The sequence below is a fragment of the Adelges cooleyi genome, unplaced genomic scaffold (assembly GCF_023614345.1).
Source record: "Adelges cooleyi isolate 19-005CV unplaced genomic scaffold, UGA_ACOO_1.1 ACOO_flye_CR_arks_rails_tigmint_CR_PRNA_17, whole genome shotgun sequence".
NCBI classification, from domain to species: Eukaryota; Metazoa; Arthropoda; class Insecta; order Hemiptera; family Adelgidae; genus Adelges; species Adelges cooleyi.
In genome coordinates, this window is record NW_026095827.1 from 150,753 (window position 1) to 162,838 (window position 12,086).

The window sequence follows — 12,086 nt, forward strand, 5'->3', positions numbered from 1 at the left end:
TACCAACTTGTCAGTTTGGTGTTTATTGTTGGACATATCATAATGCGAATCACTACAGCGGACTACAGCATTACAAAAGCTTTTATGTTTTATTTAGTAAACACAAAATATTAATACAAATAGCCTTACTCATAAGTATTGTCGACTTCATTCTTCACCAAATACTCCTCTGTTGTAGATATTTCATTGTTTTCAAACAGCTCATCCAACGATTTTGTTTCAACGGCTCCAAAAGTTGTTTCAAAGAAGTGTTTTTCTGTTTCATGAATTTCATCTTTAATTTTCAACATATTATACCGCTTCAAAACTATAATTGACATTTAACACAAGTGTTATTTCTGTATCGTATATCCATATAGGTTAAATAGGACAAATAAATTGCACAATTTAAACTATTTTATTAAGTAACAAATAAAGTAAGATTAATAACCCAAAGCTACAAGCATGAATTGCAGGTAAGAAGCTAACACAATAAAGATCAAAGCTAGACGATTGCCCATTTTGCCGATTAGATTAATTTAAAATTGTGTTGATCCCTTATCACTCTAATCAGACAGCTTACTGACTAAGTGCCTGAAGCTTGAACATAATAAAAAAGAATAATTTAGTTCACATTATTTTGAAAATAAAAACCAACCAATTTTTCAGTGGTAAATTTTTACATGATCAAATTCTAACAGCTGAATTGAATATATTTGGGTTTTAAACTGTGTTTCATTTACAAACTTGTCAGTTTGGTGTTTATTGTTGGACATATCATAATGCGAATCAACTCAGTAACTAACAAAACCCAAAATATTATTCTATTGTGTATTTAGGCTTTTATCATTAATTAGATCAGTAAATTGGACTGTTAAGTATTTTTTTATAATTTACTATTATACAAAACAAAATTACTCATGTATTCTATCTATATAACTTCTAAAATAAATTAAACAAATATTTTAATAAAGTATATATTTCACTAAATATTTTGACTGATCGATAAGTTTTAAATAAAATGTAATGTGTAACATACTATACACACTAATCATCTATAATAGCTAAAAAACAAGCTAAGTATAAAAGAGGGTAATGACAAGTGGATTAGGTTACTCAAGGAAAGTTTAAATATCTCTTTACTTTTTTTTAACGCTGAAAATAATTATTTAAACAATATTATTAATACTGTTTTGTAAATTATTAAGGACATTGATTTAATTTTTTTTTTTAATTACGGAGGACTACAGCATTACAAAAGCTTTTTGTTTTATTTAGTAAACACAAAATATTAATACAAATAGCCTCACTCATAAGTATTGTCGACTTCATTCTTCACCAAATACTCCTCTGTTGTAGATATTTCATTGTTTTCAAACGGCTCATCCAACGGTTTTGTTTCAACGGCTCCAAACGTTGTTTCACAGAAGTGTTTTTCTGTTTCATCAATTTCATCTTTAATTTTCAACATATTATACCGCTTCAAAACTCTATAATTGACATTTAACACAAGTGTTATTTCTGTATCGTATATCAATATAGGTTAAATAGGACAAATAAATTGCACAATTTAAACTATTTTATTAAGTAACAAATAAAGTAAGATTAATAACCCAAAGCTACAAGCATGAATTGTAGGTAAGAAGCTAACACAATACAGATCAAAGCTAGACGATTGCCCATTTTGCCAACTAGATTAATTAAAAATGGTGTTGATCCCATATTACTCTACTCAACTCCGGATAAATAATAAGTAACAAGCTACCAAATAAATTATGATTCTTTTTATTCAAAAGCAGTGTTTTAAGTCCGCGGGAGACAGTAAACGCGGCAATAATGTATATAAATTAGAAATACAAAACAATAGGTACTCACACAACGTAGAACCGTAATCCGCTTTCCAGGGCTGCTACTGACAACTTATAATAAACTATTGACATGCAAGACAAAACTCAATTGTAACGCAACTTGAAATGAAATAAAGAAACACAACGCAGTACGTTAGGTGTTTATCACAGAATTCGACCAAGTAATTATGATTAAAATCTAGATATTCTCACGAAGCGGGGCCGTGGCGACAATACAGAAAACCAATTGTACCTAGGGCGCTCAATCTAATTGTTTCACTAGTTTGATTCACAGAATTTCAGCAGAGTGTACAAATTTTAATCTTAATTAAAAATCAAAACTTTTATTTCAATTGTGATTTTAATGCAAACTGCACGGTGCGCGACACAACGCAGAAATTGTATGGACAGATTTGTGATAGTGTGCGTTTGTTTGATAACGAGTGATTGCCACAGATGGAGGTACTTTGTAGCGTGAGGGTAAACTGTCGTGCATTTTAGGAGGCAAATAAATTGAATTCCAAACTCTTGTATCAAAGCTTATTAAAAGAAATAACACAATAAAACCTTTTTTTTTCAAATGCTTCTATATTTTACGATTTAAAACACTAAACAATTATACTATATTTCTAAAAGTCTTTAACCATTAGACTGTATTCAGTATTAATGAAATATACTTTTCATTTTAACTACACTGTCTTAAACGAGCCTCAACATAGACATAGTAATTTAACAACCCGTCAAAATATATATATCACAATCAAAGAGGCGGATAGCCGATGTTTTAGACGAACATGTTGAGCCACGTCAAAATGGTGCATGCCCAAACAAAAGTGGCACTTACGAATAGTTCTTTAAACATAGACGATATTTGACGAACACTTAAACAGATTGTTTATTATAGTCATATAATTTATCCATTTACATAAATCTTTTAAAATTCCAATATTATAGTAATTATTTGAAAAAATGTTTATAAAAAATCCAATATAAATCTCAATATAAAACTAATGTTGTTACTCTCAAACACGGTATTATGTTTTCATGGGAATTAATCACACATATATATTGAACAAAATTATTTAATAATAAATGTATATATTGAAGTAGGCATATTCTGCTGACTTTCCCGAATGGCATTTATTAATAATGGTCAGGTTAGGTTTACTGTCATTCAAACTTAATAATTCTTCGAATTAAAAAAACGAAAAACTTATTCTAAAAAATATGAATGAAACTAACATAATATAATCATAGTTGACGGAATAATAATACATTTTATTTTGAATTTTAAACATGGTCCACATAATTCAACGCATAAAAATAAACAAATATTTTAAATTAAAAATCAATTTTAAAATACAAATTAACATATACTATAAACAATTTTTCTTAAAAACCATCAGTAACTAAAAAAGACTACTAACATTTTATAATAAAAAATAAGAATAGTAACAATATTTTTTAGCATATTGTGTGTGTAGATTGTTAAAATTAAAAAATTCATTATAAAAATGTACAGTGTACGAAAACGCAGAAATTGTATGGACAGATTTGTGATAGTGTGCGTTTGCTTGATAACGAGTGATTGCCACAGATGGAGGTACTTTGTAGCGTGAAGGTAAACTCTCGTGCATTTCAAGAGGCAAATTAATTAAATTCCAAACTCTTGTATCAAAGCTTAATAAACGAAATAACACAATAAAACCCTTTTTTTCCCAAATGCATTATTTAACAACTATAAACAATTATACTATATTTCTAAAAGTGTTTAACCATTAGACTGTATTTAGTCTTAGTGAAATATACTTTTCATTTTAACTACACTGTCTTAAACGAGCCTCAACATAGGCAAAGTAGTAGAATTAAAATGATTTTTTTTAAACTTTTATTTTTGCTATAATATTATAGTTGTTTAAGCGAAATGTACACTAAGCGTACATTTTTTTCGTGAAACTAAATATGTGCTGGCTTTTGTGTTAATAGTTGGATTATTCAAATTACTTGGTTTTTTTTATCATAAAAGAAAATCTCACATTTAAAAAAAACTATTCTATCCGTATACAAGTTAGTTTTGCCTTTTCATAAAATCTCAAGAAAATGTATTGTTAGTATTACTAATTTTGTGTTACTCTCAATATAACAATGTAATAATAATACAAACATTTTACATAATATATATATATATATATATATATATATATATATATATATATATATATATATATATATATATATTATTGTATATAAACTTAGTATATATTACTATTATAGTATTTACCTAAAACTTAAGTTACCTTATCGATTTAATGGTAGGGCTTAGGTTCACACTCTCATTGACATGATGGAGTCTGGAGGTTGAAGACATGGTGAATGAGTATCTAAATTCTAAATATAATGAAAATAATAAGGTATCAATGAACTCCTCATATTAGTTAATCCATGTCAACTGATAGTAGGTTAATTAAATTGCTCGTGTTATACTGTATATTTCTAGCAGTATTCAGTACTCTTTGTTCTATTGGCAATAACATATTATATTATTTGTTCGTAGAAATGTCATCACAAAAGTAAGGGGAAAATGTACTGGTAAAATTAATATTTAACTCTTTGTTGTTTTTCACCTTGACCATATGGCAGATAGTACATTTTTGAAACTATGAATACAATTTTATTTCATATTCAAATTTATTTGTTTAAGTAATTATTACAAATTTTAAAACGACTAATTATTTTCAAACAAGTTTCGATATTCGGTAATTAAAAAAAAATCCTCACCCTGGCCATATGTCGGATTGCATGGGGATGGGGCTAAACATGAAGAACAAAATTAGTTATCAATGTGAAATTACATAAATTTATGTCATAAATATATATTATATACTGCTATTTTATATAGGTACTAGTTCTGAATATGTTTCTGTTTTTTGAGCGTTTATTTCAATGATAATATGTTTAACATGTTTAGTTAGAAAGACGTTTCGCCCATTATTTATAAAGGAATTCACTTCGGTAAAAGTAATTTATTGCAAAAACTTCATTTAACGTTTAAACTATAATGTGTAAGTTTGAAATCAGTAACTATAGTTTTAAAATAAAATGTTTAATAAAAATTAATTTTAACTTAAAAAGTTTAATAAAATTAATTTTTAAAAATTAAAAAACTAAGTAAATTTAATTTACACTAAAGGTAAAAAATGACAAATAAAGCTAGAATTAGATACATTCACTCATTCCGCTAAAGTTGGATACGCAGGTGACTATGGATAATATCAAGTTGAAAAATACGTACATTCTAGTGGGTTATTTTAGATTAAAAAGGTAGAAGAGATGAACTAGAAAAACGCATTAAATCAATATCATTGTAGTGATCTTTCAGCATCGCATCAAAACGAATAAAACACAAAACATAATGAACAGAAGCAAAATTTTAACTACGATGCGGAACTGAGAATGTGATGATTTTCAGATTTGGTCTCACATTCTTTTTTTTTTTTTTTTGTGTGTTTTAAACACTGAAACGATTTCTTTCAGTAGGCTGTAGCAACTCTTTAATCTCCCAAAGAATTAACAAATACGAATAAATCAACAATATCGAAAAGTTTATAATAATATATAGTTAGTTAATAATAATTAATTTAATTAAGCATGTAAAAATACTTAAACAAGAAAGTACCCCAATTATGCATTAGTGTTACTTTTTCAAATAAGTTTTATAAGTTACCTAAATCAATTCTATTGTGTTAAATAATATTAATATTATGCCACATAATTATAACAGTATATAGGTTATATTTATTTACACAGTTTTCAATTTAAGCACATGTTTGTTCATTTTATTTAAGAATTAAAAATAAATTTATATGGATACATATGTTTCTACCAACTAACATAAATACTAAATACATTGGTATCTATTGGTAATGTTTGTACAATCTTCAGTTACTCAATTTTTAACAGTGAAACTAAATTGCCAAATTATATAACATGTTGATTACACGCTAAACACGTATAAAAACATATTGGTTTCACTAAATGCCTTTGTGCAAGTGTATATATTATTGATCAGTTAAACGATAGTAATATTTAAAATATTTTAAGAAAACTAATAAAAATATATAAAATCTGAATTAAATGCCAAGAAAAAAAAATTGCAAATAATAACAAATAGATTTCGAAAAACAATTTTATAACTGCCATATAGTCAATTAAGGTTTATGAATCTATGGGCCGTGTACTTTTGCTTGATGACTTTTGAGAGTACCTTGGCGACCATATGATTTGTCACAGGCTGAGCATTTGTATCGTACCCCACCAATATGTATGCGTTCATGAATGATGAGATTGGACTTTTGACTGAATGTTTTTTCACAGACATCGCATTTAAATGGTTTCTCGCCGGTATGTATACGTGCATGTTTCTTGAGATCAGATTGTTGACCGAATGTTTTTTCACAGACAACGCATTTATAAGGTTTCTCCCCGGTATGTGTTCTTTCGTGAGTTTTTAGGTTGGATTGGTCACAAAAAGACTTTTTACAGATATCGCATTTAAAAGGTTTCTCGCCGTTATGTATACGTACATGTTTCTTGAGATTAGATTGTTGTATGAATGTTTTTTGACAGATATCGCATTTGTAAGGTTTCTCACCGGTATGTACACGAGCATGTTTCTTGAGACAAGATTGTTGAATGAATGTTTTTTCACAGATAACGCATTTATATGGTTTCTCACCGGTATGTATGCGTGCGTGTCTCTTGAGATTAGATTGTTGAATGAATGCTTTTTCACAGACACGGCATTTAAATGGTTTCTCGCCGGTATGTACACGTGCATGTTTTTTGAGATCAGGCTGTTGAATGAAGGATTTTTTACAAACATTGCATTTATAAGGTTTCTCACCGGTATGTACACGAGCATGTTTCTTGAGATCAGATTGTTGAATGAATGTTTTTTCACAGATAACGCATTTATATGGTTTCTCACCGGTATGTATGCGTTTATGAATTTTGAGACTAATTTGTTGACTGAATGTTTTTCCACAGACAACGCATTTAAATGGTTTCTCGCCGGTATGTGTTTTTTCGTGAGTTTTGAGGTTAGACTGTACATTAAAACATTTTTTACAGACATCACATTTAAACGGGTTTTCACCAGTATGTATGCGTTCATGAGTTTTGAGGTAAGATTGTCTACCAAATGTTTTATCACAGATATCGCATTTAAAGGGTTTCTTTTCGGTATGAACGCGCCAATGCCTTCTCAGGCTTGATTTTAATGAAAAAGTTCTCGAACAAATACCACAATAAAATAGGCCATCTTTGTTTTGAGTATACTTTTTGATTCTGCTGTTACGATGATTGACTTTATTTTTTTGAGGTGCTTTCTTTTCAATGGAAGTACTGGAATGTGATTTCGCAATATGCCAGATTATTTTACTTTTGGTTATAAACCTCCTTTGACATATATTGCAGTCGAACCGACGTAATTTGTGTATGTTTTTCTCAGAATCGTTTTCTATAGTTTTGTTCAAACTGCAATCCATGGTTTTTGTATTGTTTGAGGTATCGGTCGCTTTACACGGAAAATTAATACTGCAACATGTATGGAACATAATAGATTAATTTAAGACAAATATATTTTGATATTATACATCAAGTATTAATATTACTAATATTAAATGTACAACGCATCATTTTAAAGAGTTAATTTTATTGGTTTTACATGACATATGATGATCTACTATTAAGGCAATTTTTATTTGATTGAGTTGCCTAAACTTATCCTATAAAATACAATGTAACGTTCACATTTGATAAAATATGGATAATAAACGTCCGAATAACATAAGATTTGAAACTTAAAAAGTGTACTTTATCTAAAGTCCACTTTTACATTGAGCACTAGGGTGGTCCTTAGTCATAGATGAAGAATTTTTTTTAAAAGTTTTCCAATGGGCTACCCCGCCATTTTGTTCATTACTATGAAAAAAAAATTTGGGTAGAATTTGGTTTCGATAACTCACCCCCTTCACGTGCCGCAAGGGGTTGAAAAATTAGCAAATGGGGTAGTTTTATAGTTTTTTGAGTTTAAATAAAAAATTATTGCATTTACCATAAAATTACATATTAACTTTATGGTAGATCATTAAAATCTCTATAAAAAAGGTGTTCACAAATTTTTCCAAAAATGCATTATTATCCAAGAAAAAAATAAAACATAATTTTTTTCATTTATTTGGAAAACATTTTTATAGGAAAAAATATGATTATTTTATTTCGTTCCCGGGTAGATTTCTATACTTTTTTTTCTAACGATAATTTTCGTTTTTCACAATATATTTGTTTAAACGATCTTTAAATACATAATGGTTGATCGTATGAAATTTTTCCTAATGATCTATTTTGTAGAAAATTTAATTTTGTATAATAAACTATTTTGTTTTACTCGATTTCCAATCGTTCATCGTAAATGAAAAAAATTATGTTTTATTTTTTTTCTTGGATAATAATGCATTTTTGGAAAAAATTGTGAAAACCTTTTTTATAGAGAATTTAATGATTTATCATAAAGTTAATATGTAATTTTATGCTAAATGCAATAATTTTTTTATTTAAACTCAAAAAACTATAAAACTACCCCATTCGGTCATTTCTCAACCCCCTTGCGGCACGTGAAGGGGGTGAGTTATCAAAACCAAATTCTACCCAAATTTTTTTTTCATAATAATGAACAAAATTGCGGAGCAGCCCATTAAAGTTTTAAAAGTTCATAAATAAGAACCACCCTATTGAGCACCTTAAGACTTTTTAATGACCGACGTCTTTTAACCCTTAACTCGGCAGAAATGAAAATTTCGGATAAATAATTTTTAATGTCTGGCTAAAAATTAGAGATATTATAGATAAGATAAGATATAAAATATACGATATTGTAGATACAAAATGTAGAGATATAATATTAGAAATAAAATATGAGAGATAAGAAACGAGACATATCCATATAATAAATACCTCTTTGAAAAGAAAACAAAATGTAACTAATTAATAATATTTATATAAAGTTTTAAGTATTTTACTATGAGGACATTACTTATAGTCTATTTCATTAAAATTTTCCATGAACTTTTAATTTTTATTTATGATAATAAAAAATGTATTTAATAAAAATTAAACAAACCCCATTACTTATTACATTATTTTTTTTTATAACTATTAACATTAAGTAAACATTAGTAACATTATTTTAAAAAATCACACCTGTTCGCATTTTTTTCCTATTTTAATGTAGGAATGTTTTCTATATATGTATATAAATAAACACGGTAAGTCGCATGCAAACGCAAGCGTAAGCTAACATTATGGGATACTGCAGACGTCGACCGGTCATCATACCCACAAATAAATATCAATTTTTTTTTGTTTTGATACTTTGATTGAACATTATATTGATAAGAGGTAGATGCGATTTTAAAATAATATATTATTATATGAACAAGTGGTTACTAATATAAGTTTCATAATAGCGAAATGCTAACAACGATACCAATGATGGGTTTATGGAGGATGATAACATAATTACAAAAGTTTTAAAGTTTTATTTAAGAAAAAAAAAATGGTAATAAAAATAACCTTACTCATAATTATTGTCGACTTCATTCTTAACCATACACTCTTCTGTTGTAGAAATTTCATTGTTTATGAACTTCATATCTAACGGTTTGGTATCAACGACTTCTAACGATTTTTCCAACAACTCTTCTTCTGTTTCATCATTTTCAGGTTTAATTTTCAATATATTAATCCGCTTCAAAACTCTATAATTGACATTTAACATTAGTTGTATTTCTGTGCTATATATGCATAGAGGATTAGTAGGACGACTAAATTGTACAATTTTAGCTATTTTATTTAGTAACAAATATAGTAATAATAATGATATAACAAAGAAGACAGCTTACTGACTAAGTGCCTGAAGCTTGAACATAATAAAAAAGAATAATTTAGTTTACATTATTTTGAAAATAAAAACCAACCAATTTTTCAGTGGTAAATTTTTACATGATCAAATTCTTACAGCTGAATTGAATATATTTGGGTTTTATACTGTGTTTCATTTACCAACTTGTCAGTTTGGTGTTTATTGTTGGACATATCATAATGCGAATCACTACAGCGGACTACAGCATTACAAAAGCTTTTTTGTTTTATTTAGTAAACACAAAATATTAATACAAATAGCCTTACTCATAAGTATTGTCGACTTCATTCTTCACCAAATACTCCTCTGTTGTAGATATTTCATTGTTTTCAAACGGCTCATCCAACGGTTTTGTTTCAACGGCTCCAAACGTTGTTTCAAAGAAGTGTTTTTCTGTTTCATCAATTTCATCTTTAATTTTCAACATATTATACCGCTTCAAAACTCTATAATTGACATTTAACACAAGTGTTATTTCTGTATCGTATATCCATATAGGTTAAATAGGACAAATAAATTGCACAATTTAAACTATTTTATTAAGTAACAAATAAAGTAAGATTAATAACCCAAAGCTACAAGCATGAATTGTAGGTAAGAAGCTAACACAATACAGATCAAAGCTAGACGATTGCCCATTTTGCCAACTAGATTAATTAAAAATGGTGTTGATCCCATATTACTCTACTCAACTCCGGATAAATAATAAGTAACAAGCTACCAAATAAATTATGATTCTTTTTATTCACAAGCAGTGTTTTAAGTCCGCGGCAGACAGTAAACACGGCAATAATGTATATAAATTAGAAATACAAAACAATAGGTACTCACACAACGTAGAACCGTAATCCGCTTTCCAGGGCTGCTACTGAAAACTTATAATAAACTATTGACATGCAAGACAAAACTCAATTGTAACGCAACTTGAAATGAAATAAAGAAACACAACGCAGTACGTTAGGTGTTTATCACAGAATTCGACCAAGTAATTATGATTAAAATCTAGATATTCTCACGAAGCGGGGCCGTGGCGACAATACAGAAAACCAATTGTACCTAGGGCGCTCAATCTAATTGTTTCACTAGTTTGATTCACAGAACTTCAGCAGAGTGTACAAATTTTAATCTTAATTAAAAATCAAAACTTTTATTTCAATTGTGATTTTCATGCAAACTGCACAGTGCACGATACAACGCAGAAATTGTATGGACAGATTTGTGATAGTGTGCGTTTGTTTGATAACGAGTGATTGCCACAGATGGAGGTACTTTGTAGCGTGAAGGTAAACTGTCGTGCATTTTCGGAGGCAAATAAATTGAATTCCAAACTCTTGTATCAAAGCTTATTAAAAGAAATAACACAATAAAACCTTTTTTTTTCAAATGCTTCTATATTTTACGATTTAAAACACCAAACTATTATACTAAATTTCTAAAAATGTTTAACCATTAGACTGTATTAGTCTTAGTGAAATATACTTTTCATTTTAACTACATTGTCTGAAACGAGCCTCAACAAGGCGGAGTAATTTAACAACCCGTCAAATTAAATATGTCACAATCAAAGAGGCGGATAGCCGATGTCTTAGACGAACATGTTTAGCCACGTCAAAATGGTGCATGCCCAAACAAAAGTGGCACTTACGAATAGTTCTTTAAACATAGACGATATTTGACGAACACTTAAACAGTTTGTTCATTATGGTCATATAATTTATCCATGTACATAAATCATTTAAAATTCCAATATTTAATAATTATTTGAAAAAGATGTTTATAAAAAAAAAGTCTCAAAATAAAACTAATGTTATTACTCTCAAACACGGTATTATGTTTTCTTGGGAACTAATCACACAAATATATTGAACAAAATTATTTTTACTAATTATTTAATAATAAACGTATATATGGAAGTAGGCATATTCTCCTTACTTTCCCGAATGACATTTATTAATAATGGTCAGGTTTGGTTTACTGTCGTTCAATCTTAATAATTCTTCGAATTAAAAAAACGAAAAACTTATTCTAAAAATATGAATGAAACTAACATAATGTAATCATAAATGACGAAATAATAAAATATTTTATTTTGATTTTAAACATGGTTCGCATAATTCAATGCTCAAAAATTAACAAATATTTTAAATTAAAAATCAATTTTAAAATACAAATTAACATATATTATAAACCATTCTCTTCAAAACCATCTGTAACTAAAAAGACTACTAACATTTTATAATAAAAAATAAGAATAGTAACAAAATTGTTTAGCATTTTGT

General features: G+C 28.0%; 1 protein-coding gene and 1 long non-coding RNA gene across 7 annotated transcripts in view; one reads left to right on the forward strand and one right to left on the reverse strand.

Annotated features, from left to right (window-relative positions):
- Window positions 1–10,991, reverse strand: part of LOC126833089 (zinc finger protein 468-like) — a 30,362-nt gene extending 19,371 nt beyond the window's left edge. The window contains exon 1 of the mRNA XM_050564239.1: window positions 10,639–10,991. The gene's annotated coding sequence lies outside the window, so the exon portion shown is untranslated. The remainder of the gene's footprint in view (window positions 1–10,638) is intronic.
- The window catches only part of LOC126833095 (uncharacterized), a 67,763-nt gene that overhangs the window by 19,434 nt on the left and 36,243 nt on the right, over window positions 1–12,086 (forward strand). The window lies entirely within an intron of this gene.